The sequence below is a fragment of the Macrotis lagotis genome, chromosome 6, assembly GCF_037893015.1.
Source record: "Macrotis lagotis isolate mMagLag1 chromosome 6, bilby.v1.9.chrom.fasta, whole genome shotgun sequence".
Lineage (NCBI taxonomy): Eukaryota > Metazoa > Chordata > Mammalia > Peramelemorphia > Peramelidae > Macrotis > Macrotis lagotis.
Window position 1 is genome coordinate 9,066,702 of NC_133663.1, and position 23,456 is coordinate 9,090,157.

The 23,456-nt window shown below is 41.7% G+C and overlaps 1 long non-coding RNA gene across 2 annotated transcripts in view; it reads left to right on the forward strand.

The window, feature by feature from the left end:
* The first annotated feature begins 8,108 nt into the window (after positions 1-8,108).
* LOC141490594 (uncharacterized) overlaps positions 8,109-23,456 on the forward strand; it is a 49,565-nt gene continuing 34,217 nt past the window's right edge. For both annotated transcript variants that reach the window (XR_012469282.1, XR_012469281.1), the window contains exon 1: positions 8,109-8,228. This is a non-coding gene — a long non-coding RNA (uncharacterized LOC141490594). The remainder of the gene's footprint in view (positions 8,229-23,456) is intronic.

A 23,456-nucleotide genomic window follows, 5' to 3' on the forward strand; every position in this document is an offset into this window, starting at 1 on the left:
GGAAAGTTCTTTCTTCTTCCCTTATCTCCACTAGAATAGTTAAAAAAAGAGAAAGAAACCAAAATGATGATTTATCATCGCTGGGATAAAAGGTAACTATCCCATTTTTTTCCCTTTCTCTTCCTCCCTTTCCTATTCTCAAAGAGAAATATGCCTCTGGAGAAATCAGAGGGTTCTTCAACCAGGAATCAAGGAGATCACTATGAATAGAACTAAAGACAAATCTGAGTCATAAGTAGGTATAACACAATCAATCAGAAGAGGGAAAGAACAAGGGGAAAGGAGTAGGTTTCCAGAGACTTATCAGTCAGTTTTATCTGAAGCTCCCAGAGATGATCAGCTTAGTTGAACCCAAACGGTGACTGAAAATATTTAATAAGCCTTAAGAAGTGAATTCCACTATTGCTGTGGAAAAAAGGAAACCCCAAAGTTTTTGACTCATCCAACCAACCTCCATCATACACTTCATTCCTCTAAAGCTTTCCCATCCTTGTGGAACTTGGTGGTCTCCAGTTCAGGATGAAGGTCATCTCTGAGCATCCTAGAGTGGAAGAAGAAACTCTATTCCCAAGAAATGCCAATGCCAGATACTAGGCATATTCCAATCTGAGGTCAATATAGCTTTCCCTCTAACTCGACTACTTTTGGCTTTCTTCATTATCTCTGTCTCTAGCACCACAATTTACTCAACTATGCATACTTATAGGTTTGGGACTGTCTTTTCCCTTGGGATTAAACCAACCCCTTGGCTAGTAATTGCTTTTTTTTTAGGTTTTGCAAGGCAAATGGGGTTAAGTGGCTTGCCCAAAGCCACACAGCTAAGTAATTATTAAGTGTCTGAGACCGGATTTGAACCCAGGTACTTCTGACTCCAAGACCAGTGCTTTATCCACCATGCCACCTAGCGGCCCCAATTGCTTTTTTTTTCAATCCTCTCAAAAACTTTGATTATTTTATGCAAAACTTGACTATAATTTTATACATATGTACCCATATACACAGTATATATATATGTATATACTTGCATCCTCTTTCTTAATAGAATGTAAGCTCAGTGAGGGCAGAGAGCATTTCATTTTTATCTTTGTGAATCCAGACCACACTCGCTCACACATATTCATCTTTATTTTCATCTTTTTCCTTTTCCTCCTTTCTTCCTCCTTTGTCTTGACTAGACTTTCTAGCATTTATCTATTGGTTTAAGGATTCATAGAGCACTTTACAAATAAAGCCTTAATTTATCTTCATAACAACCTTGGAAAGTAGGTGCTATTCTTTTCATTTTGCAGATGAGGACACTGAGGCAGACAGAGGTTAAGTGACTTACACAGCTAGGAATTATCTGACACCAGATTTACACTCAGACATTTCTGACTCCAGGGCCAGCTCTCTATCCACTGCCACATAGCTATGGAAATTTAATACATACTTCCTTATTGGTTGATAACTTGGCCTATTCTTACCGCTCCCTAATTTTCATAGCCAGTCAGTCATCAAGTATTGTCAGCTCTCCATCCAGCTCTCTCAGGCTTCTTCCCTTCTCTCTGACCCTCCTTTGGCCAATCCACTTCAAGCTTTATATCCACCGCCCTGAACTAAACTGATAATTGAATTTTTTCAATGAACAAGTATTTATTTCCTCTTCTACCACCCTAACAACAACAAAGAGAAATGTCAAACTTTCGAGCAAATTGGCTGTGCCCAAAAATATATGTCCCATTCTATATTAAGAATCTTTGTCAGGAGTCACCACCCTGGGCTGTTAGAAGGAAAATAACCTGACTGTTTTAGAGAGTTTTCTCTGTTCCTCACCTCCATTCAAAGATATTTTTTTAGGTTTTTGTGCAAGGCAATGGGGTTAAGTGACTTGCCCAAGGCCACACAGCTAGGTAATTGTTAAATGTCTGAGATCAGATTTGAACTCAGGTACTCCTGACTCCAGGGCCTATCCTCTGCACCACCTAGCCACCCCCATTCAAAGCTTTTCAATGGCTATTGCCTCCAGAGTAAAGATCAATTTCCTTTGCTGCATCCAGCTTTCCCTCCAGGCTCCCCAATCTAGTTCTGCTCCATTTCCTCAAATCTCTCAACTATTTCCTTCCAGGTACTCTGAGCTGTGATCACACTGGACTTCCCTCTGGCCCATGAATACATCCTCTATTTATCTGCCTCCATGCTTGGCACATCCTGGTCTTTTTGGCTAATCTATAGATACTCTTATAGGGCATTAGAGTGAGAGGGTACCTCAGAGAGCATTAGCCTTTTCCCCACTCTTTATTTGTTCAATTCCTGCCCATCCTGGTTTGAGGGGGGGAGAGACAGAGAGACAGAGAGAGGGAGGGAGAGAGAGACAGACAGAGACACACATAGAGACACAGAGAGAGACACACACAGAGAGACAGAGGCAGAGAGACAAAGACAGAGACAGAGGCAGAGAGTCACAGACAGAGACAGACAGAGACAGAGAAACAGAGAGACAGAGACAGAGAGACAGAGAGAGACTGATAAAGAGACAGTCAGAGACACAGACAGAGACAGGAGACAGAGAGACACAGACAGACAGATACAGAGTGAGACAGAAACAGAGACAGAGGGAGATGGAGAGACAGACACACAGAGAAATAGAGCCAGAGACATAGAAAATGGTAGGGGAGGGAAGGAGAGGTGAAAAAGGAAAGAAAAGAAGTGTCCAAGAAAGAAAGAAGAAAGAAAGAAAGAAAGAAAGAAAGAAAGAAAGAAAGAAAGAAAGAAAGAAAGAAAGGAGGGAAAGAAAGAAAGAAATTAGAAAGAAAGAAATTCTTCCCCTCCACCCCCCTCCCTCTTCCTGCTCCCCTCTGTTGCCCAGAGTTATTTCCTCTCAGGGACTTGGCTCCAACTCTTGAGGTGGCATTCTTCCAACACTAGACAGGTCTTCCATTTGACTGAGGTTTCCTTTCATACATAGGTCCAGATGTATGTCAGATTCTTTCAGCCAATCCCAAGATCTTTTCTGTACAACTTTATGTGCCTCCATCCAATGATCCAAACAACTGCAGCTCTTTCAAATTGAACAAGGATATCTTTACATTAACTTTCTATTTTTGATTGACTGGTTCAATCAAGGTGTTAGAGTCTTCTCTGATTTCACTAAATGGAGGGGGGATGAAATCCCACTCTAACATTAAGAAAGGAACTGATAGAAAAGAGATTCGGAATGATGAGAGCCTTCACGGCCATTGTGGCTGAGGATTAATTGAAATCATTGGGGATGTTTAGGTTGGAGAAGAGACGATTTGGGAAATATATCATAATTCACTTTGAATATTCAAAGGGCTGCCACTTGAAAGAGGAGTTTTATTTATTCTGTTAGTACTTAGAGAACAGAACTGAGTGAATGGGTGGGGAGCAAGAAAGCCAAATTTAGGTTTCATCTAGGCAAAGTTCCTAAGACTTGGAGCTATCTTAAAGTAGAACAGGCTGCCTTGGAAGGACTGAGCTCCCCATCATTGTATGTCTTTAAGCAAATCTCAAATTTGCTTATCTCTGTGCCCCTGGACAAATAAGTCCTTTTCCTCTTCTGGAAAAAGAGGAGATCATACCAGTTCTTTTCTGGTTATAGATCTAGGAAACAATGATCCCCAAATGACTTTCCAAAGCATAACAGCAAATCACTTCTCTCTTTTCCTTCTCCTGAACTCAGTAAATTTGAGCAAACCCAGTGCTTTATGGGTATGGCACCTGTCCTTCCTTGCTGTCCTGGATGACTTTTGGTCCTAGGACAGAGAATGTGAAGGTTAATTCAAGATGGGCAAAGAAAAACTGTGAAATGGGGAAATGAGATTAGTTTTATCTGAGTAATTGCTAGCTATATAGCTGTATAGAAAGACCAGAAACTTAGAGATATAAAAGCATCTGATTCCCAAAATATTTATTCAATTGTATTTTTTAAGGTTTTTTTTAACTAGACATATATTTATTTGAGAAAGGTAAGACAATAATAAGCAGTTGTCACATTAGCATATATTTAAGGGTTTTTTTTTTATTGGTAAATGATGTTAAGTGACTTGGCCAAGGCCACACAACTAGGTAATTATTAAGTGTCTCAGGTCAAATTTGAACTCAGGTACTCATGACTCCAGGGCCCATTCTCTATCCACTGCGCCACCTAGCTGCCCCATATTGAACTGTATTGAATAATGATGCCAATAAGAGAACTAGCCTTGCCCAGTGACTAGGTCCAGTGGCTGGAGGACCCCAGCTTCAGAAGGGGTCTTATATCTTATGCGGTCTCTGGGACCTGGCCAGGTAGCTAAGGCTAAAAGGGCAGAGGGACCTTAGAATAGAACCTCTGCAGAATGGCAGAAATGAGGCTGATGCCAGTGAAGATGACCGACCACTTTCCTGTGTCCAACACATCATGACTTCCAAAGGACTGAGAAGCGGAGACAGAACCATGAGAAGCTTCCCGTACATAGGAATTTGCAAATATTATCTTTAGCCTTCAGATGAGCACCCTGATGCTCATAGAGCTTCAATGAAAGATCCACAGTCATGCAGCTAGTGAGTCTAAGAGGGAGGTTGCAAACTGAGGTTTCCTGGCTCTCCCTCCAACATTCTTTCCACACTAAACAAAGAGATTTCTTCATGCCCTCCAGGAAAGGGGAGGAGAGTCTTTCTGAATGTGGTTTGGGTATGAGTTGGTTTGGTGGTTTTTAATTTTTTTTTTTGGGGGGGGAGGTTAAATAAAACCTGTCCTTTAGGCAATAACTTGTCAGTCCACATGCTTGACAGGGAACCCAAGGACCCTTTATAAGAAAATCATGAATGGAATTCTGATATTACTAGATCAAACCTTGCATGAAGGCAAAATGAGTCCAGGTTTTTATGTTTTCAAGGGAAACCTTTATTGGGGATATGAACTGTAGAAATTATTATTGACAAAGAAACTTGGTCTGCCGTTTCAGAGTCTGGGACCAAAACAAGACAAGAGCCATTTAAGAATTATGTGGATCATCTAATCATCAAAAGGTTAAGATTAAAGACAAAATCAATATCCCATGAGAAGAAAGTTAAGGATAATGCATACAATCATACCAGCTCCTGTCCAACAGATTTCGATGAGCTCTTGAGTTTGAAAAACATACATTATTTTGTATCATTATATCTATGTCTGGCTCTTGGCAACTCAAAAGAGAAGTGGATCGCCGTTCCCTTCCTACCTCTCCAATCTTCTCATGCCTCACTCCACTTTTTATACTCTATGAACCAGTTCTGTTGACCAAATTGGTGTTCAGCAAACACAACACACCTTCTCCCATCTCCTTGTCTTCTGTCTCCCTGATTGCCTGGCTCTTAGGAGTTTTGCTGCTGGGGTGGGATGAAGGGAAGGGAGCCTTATCAAGTCCCCAACAGTTATCCCTTCTCTGCAGTGCTCTGAGGTTTCTGGGATCCTCCATGCAGCTCTGGTCAAGGAGCTGGACATGCAAAAACACCAGGTCAGTAACTCAGATTCAGCCCCAAACCACAGGCCCACAGATTTCACTCTACTCCTCTGGGTTGCTGCACTCTAAGATGAGGATGCAGATATCCTGAAGAGAAAGGAAGACTTCACCAACAGGCCCCATGTTCCAGAAAGGGCTCTGGATGGGGAAGCAAAGAATCTTGGTTTGAATCCCCTAGTTTCATGACTTTTGGCAGTTGATTTTCCTCTCTGGGCCAGTGAAGTTTTTGCATGAAATGTCCTCTGACCCTTATGACATGCCAGGAAATTGTTCTCAGTCTCAGTTTCCTTATCTGTAAAATGACCTCCATAAGATTCTTTCCAGCTGAGTGGGGTGAATGTTCTCTGAAAACATGCAAGTGGGGCAGGGATGTGTAGTTTTAGGGCAACAGAAAGGTGATATAGCTACAGGGTTTCTTTTCTTTAGCCAGGGGAGGTCTGGTGGTGGGTGGGGAAGTCTAGAAGACTTTTCACACCTTTGATATGAAGGGTCTCCTGGGAATCTACCCCACAGGCCACAGGTAAATCTCCTAGGTCTGGGGTTCTTTCTAGGAGTTGGGTTCAGCCAGTTTCACAAGCACTATATTGCAAGATACCGAAGTAGTCCACAGAGATAAAAGGAGCACAATGAGACAAATCAACCAATAAATACATATATGGATGAATGAATAAACATACAAATGAATGAATGGTTCAATCTTTGCCCTTGAGGAGTAATTTTCTAACATCTACTGAGTTAGGATGAATGATTGTGCTCCCTCTGTGATCCTTCCAGTCCCATCCCAAACTCCTTCCTGTTTCTCTGTTGCCTGGGGAGACACAGGAAGCCCAGTAGGGACCTGTTTGGATTTGAGGTTCAGAAATCAGCTTGGCTCTTAAGAAGAGACAGAGAACATGTGTGGGGGAAACAGGGCATTATTCTGGGAAGGATCTGTTCCCTGGTAGAAATCTGCAGGTCAAGTGGGAGGGAACTCGGGAAGGTGAGAAGAGATCATCTCTGTGCCAGTTAGTATCTAGGCATTGCCTAAAGGCATCAAGGTTTCAGGATTTCCAGGGGAAGTGTTTGGCAAAAAAGTATAAGTGCCTTCCATAGTCTCAGTTTTGTCATGACAAACAACCAGAGTTTGCATTCTTACTGTGTCTTTCTCCAGAAGAGCTCCAAGAACAGCTTTGCAGATATTCTCTCTTCTATTGCTCCTGCCCCAACCCCACCAGTGACAGAATAGTCAATCTGAATCTCTCTGAGTTTTATAGAAGTGTAAACTGAGGTACCAAACAGTTGGTTTCTTCCATTCAATCATGAAAGGAACCAAACCCTGAGCTCTTAGATTGTCCGATTTCTCTTCCAATCACAGGGGTCATATTCAGAGAACCAGTGAAATCAAAGGTTTTGTGGGTTGTGCTATTAAAAACAATCCCATACCACCTTGAACTTGGAAAGGAGGCAAGGTCTCATTCTGTGGTTTTTTCCCAGGGGCCCCCAGGCTCCAAAGGGGCATCTCCAAGGCTCCTAAAGGCACTGCAGGCATGTTCTCCAGAGGGCAGATCAAGTCCAGACCAGGCTTCAACATGAATTAATGTAGTTAGGAATCCACAGCCTCAAAATGTTTCCATCTTTGTATCCTCAACATGGGTTTATTGCCTAACATAGAACAAGTGTTTAAGAAATAGGTAAGATAAGACACATTTACTAAGTGCTTATCATGGAAAGGACTCTGGGAGAAGTGTTGTGGATAAACATATCAACACAAGGCAAGATTGCCCTTGCCTTCAAGGTGCTATATTCTAATGGGGAAAATACTCCAAGAGGACCTTAAAATGGCTCAGGAACTTGCCAATAGTGATGCCCAGAAAGACAGAATCAGAACCAGAGACTAAAGGAAGCTTGGCTTGCAGGGAATCCTCCCCAAAGTGGTGTCCTTGGAGGAAGAGGGAATGAGGATTCATCAGTGAGAGAGAGAGAACAGAAAATAAATTCTTGTAGGGGACAGGAGCATCTATCCCTGCCCACGCTGAGTCAGAAAAATCATTATAGCCTTAGGGTTCAGAGTGTCACTGGTTGAGACTTCTTCCATGTGGGGACCTGAAAGTAACGTCTTAATGAGTCAAGGCTTCTTCCATATTAGAACCTGAAGTTGGATCTCAGTGAGAGGGGACAATATAACAAAGTTGACATTTCCTGAACACACACACACACACACACACACACACACACACACACACACGCACACGTGTATATGTATATCACTTCTTTTGATTAGCCCTGGGAAATAGTTTCTCTCGTACTCCATAAGAGCCGAGAATTTCTTGATATGGATTAGTACCTCCATTATATAGATAGCATGTCATTCACAGTTGCCCATTCAATTTATTTTTATACATATCTTTTCAGAAATGGACCTGGGACTTTAATCTTCCTTTCCTGACATGGAGGGACTATAGGGATGATGGGGAAAAGAAGTTGAATAATGGTGGCAAAGTCCATATCCTTTTTAGCACTAATATTCTTCTGGTGATGCTTTCTGATCAAGATTTCATAGAGTCACGATTGTGACTCACCCAATGGGCAATGATGAGCTATGTGGTAAGTCACAATGCCTTAGTATTAAAAAGACTTTTGAGGAGAAGTAGTGGAAAGAATTTCATCAGAAGAATGGTATCTGCAAAGTAAATGGCCCCATCACATAGTGTGAAAAGACTTGCCATGTCAATGAGGTCACAGATATATTGATACATGGATGAATGTAAGGTAAGCAAGACATTTGATCACACCTCTCCTTCTTGGGAACAAGATGAAAAGAAGGTTAAATGAAGGTAAAGTCAAGGGGATTAGCAACTGGCTTAATGATGGGACCAAAGGTGTAGCCATTAATTGGGTGTCATTTTGGAGCATGGTCTCTAGTAGCATCCCTCAGGGATTTGTGTTTGGGATTCTGCTTTTAAAAAGTTTTTTTTTTCCAATGACTGGGATAAAGGAATGGATTGTATGCTCAGGAAATTGGCAGAAAACAAAAATCTTTGAGGGACAGTTAAACCATTGGGTGACAGCATTAGAATCCAAAAAGAACTCAACACTCTGGAACTCTGGGATCCCCAAGTCACTAAATTTCAGAATGGAGAGGGGCCTCAGCAGACAGTGAGTCCAATCCACCCTTGAAGAAAAATCTTTCCTCCAAAATAACCCATAAGATGATCACCAAAGCATAGTAGCCATTACTTCCTGAGGCGGCACATTCCTTCCACTTTGGGATATCTCTACAATGAAGATCCCACCTCTTCCCCCAATTTGATCCTCATCTTCCTCTCCATTGCTTCCTCCCATTGCTCCTAGATTTATCTCATGGAGATGAGCAGAATGAGTTTAATCTATCTTGCAGGAGGCAACCCTTCACAAACTTAAAGACGGCTGGCCTGTCTTCTAGAATCTTCTAATCTGGAACTCATCACATTGTCTGGAACAGAGCTGATGTTACAAAATGACTGAAGGACTTCTTTTTTCCAGGCTAAACATCCTCAGTCCATTTCAATTATGGTTGTTAAGGAATGGACTCAAGGCACTTTCCCATTCTGACTGCCATCTTCTGGACTTTGCTCTCTAACATGAATACCCCAGCAATTATGGTGGGTGGGGCCTCTGTTCTGAGCCTGGTTTCCTGGGTTGGAAATAAACCCCTCAATCCTCCTGGCATCACTTTCAGTTAAACAGTCATTCCTCCTTTACCACCAGCGTTCAGCCTGCCCTTTCTGCCTCATCTCACCCAGAAGCACTGGGGCGTGACCCAGCTGGATCCACACTGTGATTCCCCTGCTGGAGAGAGTCCAAGGGGGCCCCCATATAATTTCCTGTACAATCAAGGCCTGTCACCATGTAAGACAGGCAATCCTTTGCCATTACGTAGATGTCACCCTAGTTGATCTCTAGACAGCAGAGACTACAAATTTCCATCAGAACCTGTACTTAAGCATTTGGGAGCCTTATGACTTCTGTCCTTGGAGGGCCCAGTGACAAAATGATGTGGTCACAGGCTGTGTGAGAGGGAAAGAAGTGGGAAAGATGTAGACCGAGTCTGAGGTAGCCCTCACTGTCCTACTGGGTTGGCCAGATTCACTCTGTTAGTTCAAAGCAAGAGATGAATGGGGCATTATCTATCTAACAATCAATGGAGAATTTATGAAGTTCCTACAGTGTCACAAAGATCAATTCCATAAGCGTTGTGCTTCTCCTTGTCGAGACTCCTTCAAATGTTGTAGTTTACTAATCACAGGCTGTGAGAAGAGGAAGGAGCATCAGGAGCTCTCTGGTCTAATCCATACCTTAAAAGGAAACATACCATACATAATATGTCCAACAAGAGGGCATCCAATATTCATGAAGCCCTTTGGGGAGGGATGAATAAATCTCCTCATGTCTTTGTGGATTAAAAAAACCCAGAACGAATCACTCTGACCACTATGGTAAGTGACATAGTTCTGTTACAATGGCATTGCCCATCTCTGGATCCATACAGAATGTCTTTCCAACATGGTAGATGTTGTGGTCGAGGGCCAAGCTTCTGAAATCCCAGTACCCCTTCAGTTCCACTGTGAGGTATCTGAAGAGGACTAGAATGGAGAATGTTCCTGGGGGGACATATTATTTAAAGTCCAATAAGATCAGGGATAAGTTACAGAAAAGTCTCCTTAAGGGAGGATTGGCTTCCAGAACCATAGGAGTTGATTGTCCATTTAATTCAATTCAATAATCATTCATTAATGCTTATTATGTGCCAGGCACTGTCCTTTGCCTTGGTCAGAAGACATCTAATATCATGGTATTTCTGGGCATTATAGTGGATGAATGACATTTATAAGCAAAAAAGTCTTCAGAGGAGAGCAAATGAGATAGTATCTGTGACATGAGCATTGACTGAAGAAAGGATATTTGTTTTATAGAAGGGGAAAAAACTTCACAGCAACGTCACAGCTAACTTCAACTGTTTGTCAAAGGATTATAGGCAGAGAGCCAGAAGGTAATCACATTTAATCCAGTCTCCTTATTTTACACATTAGGAAACTGAGGCTACAACTTCAGTTATTGTAACTCAAGGTTTGGAGTTCAGAAACCTCAGCTTTGTGAGTTCAAATCTATTCTCAGACATTAACTGCATGACAATGGGGAAGTCACTTAGCCCTATTTGATTTAGTTCCTTTTCTATAAAGTGAATTGGAGAAGGAAATGATGGCAAACCATTCCAGTATTTTTGCCAAGAATGCCCCAAATGGGATTACAAAGAGTCAGATATGACTGAAAATGACTGAACAGTAATAACTGAAATTGGAAAGGGAGGAGGAAGTCGTACTGTCACAGAGGGAAGATGAAATAGGAATAATTAATGGGAGCTACATTAAAAAATGTGATATCTAGGGAACTAGCTTGCTAATGAGAGCTGTCCAAAGAGCCTTGGGCTTTTTCAGGAGGTAAAAGACTTCTCCCACAGGGTAATTCTTCAAGCAGAGGGTTGATGTCCATTTATTGAGGACTGGAAAAGGAATCCTTTTTCAAGGAATCTCTGCCACCTCTGAAGGTCTGTGGTTGTATTACTCTGGGAATTAATGAAGCAATATTTGGAGGATTTTAGCATCTTCTTGCTTTCAAAGTATTGAGTTTAATTCAAACTGATGAGGTAGTTTCCCTGTCTGTGTTGAGAGTATTGCAAAGATGAATGGATCAGACTTCTGCAGTCCAATCTGACAACTCTCAGAGAATACATGGAGGAGGAGGAGGAAGGCATGTTTGATCTGTGCTTGGTAACTGGAGAAGTCAACACAAGTGTGGAAGGTGGGGAGCCAACATCCACATTTAGGAAACCTGTCTCCATCTTTATTGAGGTCTCTTATTTTGTGGGGCAATGCGGTTAAATGACTTGCCCAAGGTCACACAGCTAGGTAATTATTAAGTGTCTGAGGTCAGATTTGAACTTGGAGTCTCCAGGGCTGGTGCTCTCTCCACTGCACCACCTGGCTGCCCCTGGGGCCTTTTTATTTAGCTGTCTCTAGAGTAGAGCTCCAGGTAGGAGTCAAGGGCTAACAATAAAACCAACCGAAGTTCTTTAGAAAATGTCCCTAGGTTCTATATAGGTCCTGGGTATGTAGAACCTGAGATTCCAATGGACAGCTTCCCCACCTACCTGCATCTCAGTTGGATTCAAAGCTCAGCTCAATGTCATCTCTCCTGTGAAGTTTTTAAATGTCTCAATTGTTAGTTCTGTTTGCAACCTCAAATTGCCTTGTATTTGTTTATCTAAGTTTGACTTGTTGCTTCCCAAAGGAATACAGTCTCCTTGCAGATAAGAAACTTATGAGATCACCAAGACAGAGGGTGGGGAAAGAGGAGAAAGTGACCCAGGATAACTTAGGTGGCCACTCACACTTAGTGAGCAGTTTGACCAAGATCCAGTGGTGGAGGTTGACCAGGAATGGTCATGACATTGTCTAATACTGAAGAGAGGACGAGTAGATTTGGAAGGAGAATTTGACTTTAACTTCTGGGAGACTGCCATTTTGAAGAAATTAGCTGCAGTGGAGTGATGGAATAGAAACCAGTCTACAAGGGTGGTGAATGGTAGGTAAGAAAGGGAGTGCAGATGACTCTCTGGATTTTTTGGTTGGTTGATGTCCTTCATTCTCAGAAAGGCAAGTTGTAGTGTGTCCAATTGTAGCAGATTAGACCAATATGAGCTTGTAAGGTTCTACCACTGGTCAGATACACAAATAGTCCATAGGAATTTAGGATTAGAGTTAGTTTGGGCTGTGAAAACAAGTGGTGTGTTTTGGTATGGTTGAATTTCAATTACTTTTTTTAAGGGTGGAGGAGGCCCAGTCATGTTCATGGACTATGTGGAAGAGATCTCTAGATGAAGAGAGACTGGGGATGAGAGAGAATGAAAAAAGGGGTACATTCCACAATGAGATAGGAGGAGGTGAAGTTGTTTTAGGCAAGAGGAAGGGTCACCTCTTCATCAGACACTAGAGCAAAGGAGGAGAGAAGCAAAGATAGATCATGAAATGTTAAGGAAAAGGCGGGACTCTCTGAGATGGGTTAGAGTCCTACTAAATTAGAGAGGATCCTGGTCCTCTGCTAAGCAGAACTGGGGAATAAAGCAATATGAGAGTTACAAGGAAAGTTAGGGTAGCAGCCACAGTCAATGAGAAAGAAAAGCAATCAGGAAATCAGGAAGACTTCCATGAAGTAGTGGGTTGATTTGAGATCAGGTAAAAAATGTTTAGTGGAGAAAGATGGTGTGGATAGCCTAAGGTTTGGGTTTGACATGATGCAATAGGAAAAGGGGATAAAAATTTTAATGTTGGAGGAAAGAGGCAAGCTGACCTGCTCAGAGAAGTTCTTACATAGGAAGCAAGACCTGAGTTAACATTTTGAAAGAAATTGGGACTCTGTTTTATGGAAGAGAAGAAGGAGAACAGGAGGACCACTTGGATAAAGGCTTGGAAATGAGAGAGAAAATAGTACATATTGGAAACAAATTATCAACCTGATTTAATAGGCATGAGGAATGGGAGGTATTTGTCATATGTATTACATATCTATCTGTATTTCCCCCCCTCATGATTCCTGGCAGCCTTTGTGCTTGTTCAGAAGGACAATCCCAGGCTTGTCCAATGGATGGATGGTGGATATCCCAGAATGATGAACTTGGTGACATGGATGCTCCCCACCCAAGGTTCCAGGAACAGAACCAATCCAGGAAGGAAACCTATAGAAGACTGCAAAGGGAAAGCCAAATTAGGAATCAGAGGATAGAGAGATTTGCTCTCTTGGCTCCTTGCCCCTCTCTCCTCTGACAGGGGAATGTGGTTCCCCACATATTCAGGTCAGGTTCAGGACAGTTAGAGGGAGTCCCAAAAGGAAGCACCCTTCATGGGTTGGAGTGCAGGTAGTCTTGCTTGGGTTTCTGTTAACCCTTTAGATGAGAGAAACTGAAAGAATGAAAATAGCCCACCAAGAAAAGCCTTTTTACTTTTTTCTGGGGTTTGCTGAGGCAGCTCCTGAATAACCCTTCCTCAAGCAGAAAGTGTGGCCCTGGCAGGCTGAACCCCACAGGTGCAGACTCTGCAGCTGCAGAAAGACCACACTTGAGTGGGGGTGATGGGGGAGCCCCCACTCCTTGGGGCTGTCTTTGACACTGCTGTTCCCACAGGCTCTCCTGCAGCCCAGAAGCCTCAGAGAAGGGGGGGGGGTAGGGAAAGGCCAGAGACAAACCTAGAACTCCCCTATTAGAACTGAGGCAAGGGAGAAAAGTTAGGGTTGGGGAGAGGGGAGGCATTCCACCAGAGAATCTCACCCTAAAGCCAAGTTTCACTGGACTTACCAGTGACCAGCAGCTTCTGCCACTGCTTCAGCTCAGAGTTCACATTACTTCTATTCATCTTGCCAAATTGCTTTTACTTAGAGCCCAGTTCAGCCATATTCATAAAACAAACACACCAATCCTTTGTCACCTTGCATTTAGGGGATAAGGTCAATAATAGCTAAACACGGCTTTCTTTCATTCTTTCCTTCCTCTCTCCCTCCTTCCCTCCTTCCTTCCCTTTCTTCTTCCTTTCTTATTTCCATGCTTCCTTCATTTCTTCCATCCTTCTATCCATCTTTCCTTCCATTCTTCTTTCTTTCCTCCCTCCCTTTGTCTCCTCTTTCTCTCTCTCTCTCTCTCTCTCTCTCTCTCTCTCTCTCTCTCTCTCTCTCTTTCTCTCTCTCTTTCTTTCTTTCTTTCTTTCTTTCTTTCTTTCTTTCTTTCTTTCTTTCTTTCTTTCTTTCTTTCTTTCTTTCCTTCTTTTTCTCCTTCCTTCCTTTCTTATTGCTTGAAGCACAGTGATTCAATCGAACAAGTACTGATTCTAACCTTGGTTCAAATTTTGCTTCTGACTTTTTTTCTGAGTGTGTCAACAGGAGTGAATCACCTCATTTTTCAGTCTTCTTTTCCCCATCCACACAAAGGGGAGAATAAGACCGGTGGTTCCTACCTCTTGATATTGTTGAGATGATCAATGGAGCTAAGCTATAGGAGGAATTTTGCAAATGTTCCAAAGTTCCCCAAATGCCAGTTGTTAATCATCCTTTGCATCCTTGTCTGCTTCCCAGAAGAATCTGAAGTGGGACATGAAAACTCAAGCATATGGAACAAGGCTGTGAATAATCAAAGAAAAAGATCCATGAACAGAGTAGATATTGCCAGACATCAGGGGCCAGCTGTTTACTACATTTGCACATTGAGTTTCAATCTGAGTTTCCTAGTATCTGGGGCAAAAAGGGAAACACTCTGGGGGTTAGAGTTCTCCTTGTCAGCAAGCTCACCAATACTTGCAGAATTCTAGAGGAAATTTCTCCTGTAGTTCCTTAGAAGAGGGGCATTGGATAAAGGCAAAAGACCTGGACAGGTTCAAAGGAACATCCTTATTTTAACTATCTGGAGAACTGGGGATCATAGTATTAAATCTGAACTTAATGAGGCTATTTCTTTGGAGAGGTCAATGGAGAATCTTCCATCAGGGACTCCTGTCCCCCAAACCACCATGGGCCCAACATCCTACAAGAAATCATGTGGCTACAGAAAGAGGCTATTGTAGGGGTTTACTTATCAGCATGACTGGGTGAGACTAATTGATCTGAGAAATATTTATAAGGGTCAATGTGGTGAAATTAAAAAGTATAATAGCCTAAGAGTTGGAATATCAGGGTTCAAATCTTGGTTCTACTTTTGAATTTTCTGGTTGAATGCCCTTGGGAAAATCTACTGCTCTTCTCTGACCTTCAGTTTCTTCCTTTGTAAAGTGAGTGTATCAAATGAATGAACACATGCAAACCTCTAGGCCAATATGAGCTAAATAAAACGAATCCAATAGGGGCTACTTGAAGAGTCTATCCAAAGTGAATTAGGCGATCCCATATGGGGAGGCCATGTCTCCCAGTCATTTGTACCAGTGATAGAGAAGGACATTTTTAGTTTAATGTCAAGAATGAAACCTACCAGGTTTCTGACTTTACTGGTTTCCTATTAACTAGAATTCTTAAGAAACTTTCCTAGGTAGCGGAATTGACCTAGGTAACTGGTTGTTAGATTTTGATCAGCAATTTGAATTCTGTCAGGAAGTAAACAGGAAGACCATTGTACAATTTGGTCTGTATTTTTGACTACATTTTGCTTTCCCCAGAGTCCTTGTTCTTTCCAGAAGGCTTCATAAAAACATGTAATTTGATATATTCAACTAAAGTCCTCTGGGACCGCTCACCAAACTTTGCCACTTAGTCCTTTTGACTTACTACAGAACCCTTGGTAATCTAACATCATTTTTCAAAGGTCACAACCCAAGTCATTTCAGGATCTAACTCAATCCTCTCTCCTTTACTTCAAACACCTCTTTCTCTTCAAAGAAACATCAAGTTAGAGGACCTGAGTTCAGATTCTTGGCTTTATCTCCTGGTGACTTAGTTTCCTCATATAAAAACATTGCATTAAATTATCTTTGAAGCATTCAATGGTATTCTTCAAGTTACCTTTTGTCCTGCATTTGGTCATAATGTTCAAAGCCAAGTTGCCTACCCACATCTTGTTTCCCTATCTAATTCCTACCTAGACTTTAAGACCAATCTCAAAAAAAATATCTTCCCTGAATCTTGGAGTTAAATGTGTTCTCTTTGAGTGTTCAATCAAGTCTCACTTCTGTTGTTTAATCACTCATGTAACCTTGGAAAAAATCCCTTTACATCCCTAGTTCTCAATCCCCTTGTTTATAAATTTGTGGTCTTGGACCAACTGAGCCTACGTAGACTTCTGATCTTCTGATCTTTCACAATCTTGTGAGACTTCCTACAGTGAATGTGTTGAGAACTAGCCTGTATGGTATAGTTGATAGAACGCTGACGTTGGAGTCAAGACCCAAGTTCAGATCCCGTCTCTGATATTCATCTGGTCAGTCCCACTAGGCCTCATTTATCTCATCTATAAAATGAAGGTCAACAGTTGTCATTCAGATCAAGTGAGATAATTTCTGTGAGGGGTTTTACCAGATCAATAAATGGCAGCTGTCATTCTTTTCTTTTCTGTGTGACATTGCAGATAGATATTTGGGCACTCTTCTCATTTTCTCTACTAATGCCCCAAGGGGAAGAGAGACACGGGGTTTTTCATTGGTGGATTTCCTTCCACACCTAATCCCACAGAAGATGGGGAAACAGTGCCTTTTTGTTTAGTTGTCTTTGCAGAGAAGAGCTGCCTGAGGTAGACAGGAGAGTGGACCGAGTTAGATCCTGAAGTGACTTTGGCTGTGACCTATGAAAAAGGTTGTTTTTGAATAAATGAATGCGTGGCATGGAAAAGATGTAAAAGTCAGTCACACTAGATGAGGATGTGATACATTCTAATTCCAGAGAACAGACTTCCTTCTCCCTACAAAAAATATGTATAATAGTGTCTGCGTGTGAGAGAGAGAGAGAGAGAGAGAGTGTGTGTGTGTGTGTGTGTGTGTAGATAGATACATAAATTTGTTCTCAGAGACTTACCAATTGTGTGATCCTGGGCAAGTCATTTACCTTTATTTGCTTTAGTGTCCTTATATGTAAAATGGGGATAAGAATAACCCCTACTTCCCAAAGGTTGTTATGAGAACCAAATGAGGTAGTAATTGTAAAGTTGATTCTGGGAAAGGCAAGTGAGAAGGAGGCCTCGCACAGCATATGCTTCACCATAAGAAACATAATTGTGCAGCTCATACCTCTAATCATTCTTCTAGTAGTACAATTGGTAGTAGCAGTAATATAGTGTTTGTCAAAAGTAAATGCTACAGACATGAGAAATTTATTATCATTACTATTATTATTTTATCATTACCTTCTTGAGCCTCAGAAAGCCTCAGTTTCCTTTTCTGTAAAGTATATTGTTTTATTTAGATGACTCTCATGGTCCTGTCCTTTTTGCTTTATCTAGGGTGAATAGTTTTGTTCTGCATTTGGGAATTATTGTCAAAAGTCTGACTTTCTTGTTGACCTCTTCTGTCTCATGTTTTTGAGTCAAGGGGAACCCCCAAAAGAACTAAGCAAAGGTGGGAGACTGGGAAGGAGACTCAATAGCCCTCAGCCAGTTTATGTTAAGGACAACTACCATCTTTTATTTTGTGCTGTTTTTTAACTGGTCTTTCAGTGCTCAGAACTTCCCATTGAAACATTCCCAAGGCCAAGATCAAAACTGGAGTGTCTTCTTACTTTCTCCTCCTTCCTACTGCTGTGACCTAGGCTAGTGGGGAAATTCAAAAGGACGGGCCTAAAGAAGTGTCGCTTTGTCTCTGTTCTCCCACCAGTGGCTAAGAGGAGGAATCTAACCCTCCATTCCAATCCCTTCTGGCCTCTCTCTTGGGCACAGGTCTTTGCCTCATTAATTACTGATTTGAGCAATAATTACAACAGCAGCTTTTGATCCTAGAACACTTTGAACTTTGCATAGTGTTTTCTTTACAACATCGAGAGAGTATGATGGCACCAACAGGGCCATCTGCATGTTATCTTTCTGTTTTTTCTTTTAGTTTTTTTACAAGGTAGTTGGGGTTAAGTGACTTGCCCAAGGTCACACAACTAGGTAATTATTAAGTGTCTGAGGCCGGATTTGATCTCAGGTCCTCCTGACTCCAGGACCAGCACTCTAACCACTTCACCACCTAGCTGCCCCTATCTGCATGTTATCAATAAGGGAACTGAGACTTCCAATCAGAGAAGTTTGGCATCTTGGTTAGACTTATAAGAGGCTAGAAAGGTGGGAGTCATTCTCCTCTTGAGGACATGCACAGACAGGCCTCTTTCTACCCCACCCTGATGCCTCTTTTTTTTTTTTTTTAAACGTTTTTGCCAGGCAAACGGGGTTAAGTGGCTTGCCCAAGGCCACACAGCTAGGTAATTATTAAGTGTCTGAGACCGGATTTGAACCCAGGTACTCCTGACTCCAGGGCCAGTGCTTTATCCACTATGCCACCCAGCCGCCCCTAACCTGATGCCTCTTAAGTGACTCAGATACTATAGAATAATGGAAAGTCAGTTGAGATAATACTAAAACCCTTCAAACAGAGCAGAAAAATTCAAGGCATTGTCCCTCCCCATTGGTCTGGATGACTTCACTTCAGAGAACTGGTTCTTGATTCTGGAGATTTAGGTTTTCCTCCCGATTCTTCCACTACCCCTGTGGGGAAGCTGGGCCCCATCACAATCTCTGTGGATCTAAGTTGCCTTTTTTCTACAAAGATAAATTCAGAACATGATTCTTAGGTACCTTCTAAACCAAACACCCTACAAGTCTAATATAAAATATAAGATCTACTTTTGGCCTTAATTGTTTTCCTAATACTTGTGACTGTCTTGTTTTTTATGAACCTCCATTTCAGAATACAATGCGAATAAGATGGCTTATTATGGCAGGTACAGGTGGCAGCAGATGAATAACAGTCAGTGTCCCTTTCTTGCTTCCACACCTATCCCTGCTAAGGGGTGGAACAGTTTAGGGAGGAGGACACTACAGAATTACTCTCTTTTGATCTACTTAATAAATACCTGGAGGGAGTATCACAAAGTCAAAGGGTATGCATATTTTAGTCACTTTGGAAGGACAGTTTTGAATGATCTTCCAGAATCTTTGAACTACACATTGCCTTTCAAAACCCTTTTTGCAGTCTCACTAACAGTGATTTTTCTTATTTTTTCATCATTGTCAATTTGATTCCCCTATTGTTAAGAATTCTGTTAAGAGGAGTGTCAAGAAACATATTTCACTTTTTACAGTCTCTCTGTTCAAGTGGTTCTCAGAAGATTAGTATGGTAGAAGTGATGGGAAGAATTCCCTTACTTGAGAAGATGAAGCTCTGGGATTTAGCTCTCAAGAAATTTCAATAAATCTAGCCAAGAGTTCAAGAGGAGATGGGAGGTTTTCAACCGGCCCAGTGGAATGTATTGATGCCCATAGGCATCCCCAAAGAAAGGTAGAGGAAAATCATTCTTTTTATTCCATAGCATTTGGAATTGGAACAGTCTTTGGACCGACTGCTCAATCCTAAAATAGAACATAGTACAGGAATGCATTCAACATTGATGTTTAAAAATTAATTAGCTACAGAAAGATGTTCCAAGGCCTCAATATTTTTAGACAAAACCTGAAAATTCCAATTGCAGTTTGAAAGCATAATTTGGAACATCAGCTCTGGAGGCTGAGATGAGTCCACAGAAAGATGAAGGTGGTTGGTAGATAGGAAGAGGAAAGTTGGTTTCCGCTGAGTGTTATTATAATAGTGAGTAGGAAAGCTGGCAGAGAGAGACAGCTGATCAATTTGAGAAAGTTCTTAGAGTCTAAATGTAACAGTTTTGTAGGATCTGGAGCTGGGCTAGGGCATGGCAACTTTGAGATACTCTAAGCCTGAATGAATTCTTAATTTTTGCTTTGGGTTCATTTGGAGTAGTCTATGAACCCTTTTTTCAGAAGAATGTTTGTAAATGTTTTAAATAAAATAAAATGCACAAATATAGAAAGGAAATCAATTATATTGAAATATAATTAACAAGATATATATTTTTCAAAATACCCAAGTTCATGGACTCCAGGTTAGGAATCCCTGATTTAAACCCAGTCTCCCATCTACAGAGAAGGAAACTTAAGACTTAGAGAGATCAAATGAATTTCTTGATCACTAAGTTCATTAGGGGAGAAGCCAGGATTAGCATTCTAATCTTGTCTCTATGGTTTAATGATCTGTGCCCTAGATTCAAAATTAGTTTCATAGAAACAGTGTTATTAAGAAAAAATAAAGACCATGTCTTCCATTTTCCAGATCAGCTCTCAATGCTTTAGAGATCTCTCTCTACTCAAGATTGGAATTTTGGCCATGGGCTAAGCTGCCTTGATTAGCAAATGACTAATCACAAATTTACTTCATCCAACCTACTAGCCAGACCTGGACCCCAGACCACTAACTCAGGTTTCCTAATCCATCCAATTCCATCCTTTGGATATATTGTGGTCTGCCCTGCCACGTCTTGCTCTTGGATCCAGAAATTAAGACCTTAGTCCTTGATAAGGTTGGCCTATGGATCAATTCCTTATTCCCAAGCCCCCCACCCCAAACCCCTGATCCAGCAACCCCTGGTTCAATGTGTTTTATCTTCTTCAATCAGAATGTAGCCCCATGAAGCCCACGAGGTCTCTTTTTAGGGTTGGACCCTAGAACTTAGCAATGCAGTGAAACATAGGGAATATTTTTTTATTTTTAATCATTTTTTCCATTGCTGAGGTAGAAAGCATCAAGACTGGCTATCTCCATCTTAAAGCTGTTTGAATTTAGAATCAGAGTATTTCTGCCCAGGCATTTCAATCCTTTTGGCTTCAGTTTAACCATAAGAGAGTGGGAAGGATGTTGTACTAGATGATGCTTAGGATCCTCTCTAGCTTTAAATCTGTTATCCTATGAGATAATTTGACTTTGGACAATTCATTGAATTCACTTGAATTTCCCTGGGTCCATTTTCCTCATCTGTTAAATCAGAGATTTATATTGGATGACTTCTGAAGCCCCTTCTGGTGTTGAGTTTTATGATCCTATGTTCAAAACCTGACTCCTCAGGCTTCAGTTCCCAGGTCCTTCTTCTATATAATATAGGGGAGAGAGACTGAACTATGTGACCTGTGAGGTTTCATTGCAGTTCTACATGTATGATCCCATGATATCCTATTGGGAATGGAATCTAAATGAATAGGAGGCAAAGAATGGGACTGGGACCTCAGTCTTGAGTTGTGAGGCAAAATTGTGTTCATTCAAGCTCCAGAGGGAAAACAGCTTTTTCATCCATCCCATTCATGCATTCATCTACCCATATATCCATGCATCTATTCACCCACCCAACCATCTCGCCATCTACCCATCCATCTGCTCATCCATCTGCTTATCCATCTGCTCATCCATCCATCCATCCATCCATCCATCCATCCATCCATCCATCCACCCATCCACCCATCCATCTATCAATCCATCCATCCATTCACCCTAACACCCATACATCTATCTATCCATCCTTTCCTGCCATATGATCAGCATCTTAGGAAATAATTGATGCTCTCAAAAAGTCTTTCATCTCTTCAGGAGCAGAGCCCTGGACAAGGGGGAGGGGAGAAAAGGAAAGTGTCTCAGTATAAACTCGGTTTCACTTCCTATCCCAACTAGGGAGAGTCATTATATAAATATATGTGTAAGCAGCTGCTCATCTTAGCTGTCTTCTCACTATTACTGCGCCCACCCAAGATGCCTGGGTGCAAGGGGCCTGCAGGCAACTCACTTTCCCCTGGCCCCAGCACCCCTCACACACGGCTGACCAGGTGGGTGCTGAAGGCTGAAATGAATCAGGAACTTTCTTGGGGCTCCCATCAGTCATGCCCAGCCACGCTCTGTTGAGCAGGTGATAGGCTTGGCTGCCCATGGCTGTCAGCCCATGGTAATCAAATTCAACTTCTTTCCGCCATATTGTGATAGGCAAACCCACATCAGCCAACCAAGGTAAGCAAGATAATTCAGGTGGGGAGACCAGGTCACTACATTCTGGTGGAATTCTTGGCAAGATCCCAGGGGCAGGTTTGTAGCATTTTATACCTATATACTGGAACATTTTGGAAATGGGAAAAAAATGCCAGAAGGGAGGATTAGATAGTTCTTTAGGTCTCATAACTGAATAAAAGGAATTCTATGATCCTGGCACGTGTATGTGTATGTGTGTGTGTGTGTGTGTATTGAGAATTCATAGCTAAGGCTCAACTAGTCTAACTTCATTTTATTGAATGACTTGACCAATGTAACACAGACAGCAAATAACAAAAGTGGGATTTAAATTCAAATTTAGATTTTAAAGCCCATTTTTTTCTAACACTATAGGCTTAGTTCATTTTGACATGAGACTCCTGGCAGTGTGTGATGTAGTTAGTAGAAATGTTATTATTCCCATGTTATAGATGAAAAAACTGAGGCTCAGATATAAGCAAAGCCTTCTGACCCCAAGTCCAGGAATATGTCTATGTCTTGTCCCACAGTGATTCCTCATCCACTTGATGTATAGGTCCAATCAGCATGCTGAAAAAATTAGTGCTATGGAAATGTCAAATTTTATTTCTCAGGTTTGGCCCCTGAAGGAAAGTAGAAGACAAGTGTTCTTATTTTCAGCATTATGTCTGATTCCTTGATCCTATGACCTGAATTCAGATCCTGGCTCTGTTTCTTATTTCCTATGGGATCTTAGGCAAGTCATTTCTGGGCTGTAATTTTCTTTTCTCCTCCTCCTCAGGATGTAGGCCATCCTGACCAGGTCAACATGACCTTCCAATTAGATGGTGTAAAATGGAGTCTTTTTTCCAAGTCAGAAATGGACTAGACTCGACAACCATTGAGTTCTCTTCCAATTCTGAAATTCTGTTATTCCCTGAAACCCAGTAGTTGTCTGGGTAGGACCTCTGTTTTGAGCTGAATTTTGAACTAGGACAGAACCTAGGATCTTAACTCTTGTTCAGATCAACCATCCATCCATTTATTCAGTCAATTCAATTCAATCATTCACCTAAAATCAGTTCAGTGCCCACTGCCTTCAAGTCACTATGTTGGCACAATGAAGGAGATAACATTGAATAAGACACTGTCTTGGCCCTCAAAGAACTTGTGATCAATTAACCAACATGAAATTATTAAGGACTTACTGTGTGCAAGGCTCTAATGATAGATAAAAATGAAAGTAGTTCCTAGTTTGAAAGAACTTAGTCTAGTTTGGGAGCCTCTGCCAGAGTGTGTGCAAAGCCCAAGCTAGTGTGGCCCTCTTTAGCACTAACCATGGCCCTCAGTGTAGCCCAGATCCCAGGAAATAGAAGCAGGCCTGTAGAGTTGCCAAGCAGGAGCCACCCAGCAGCTGCTCCCTGAGCACTCA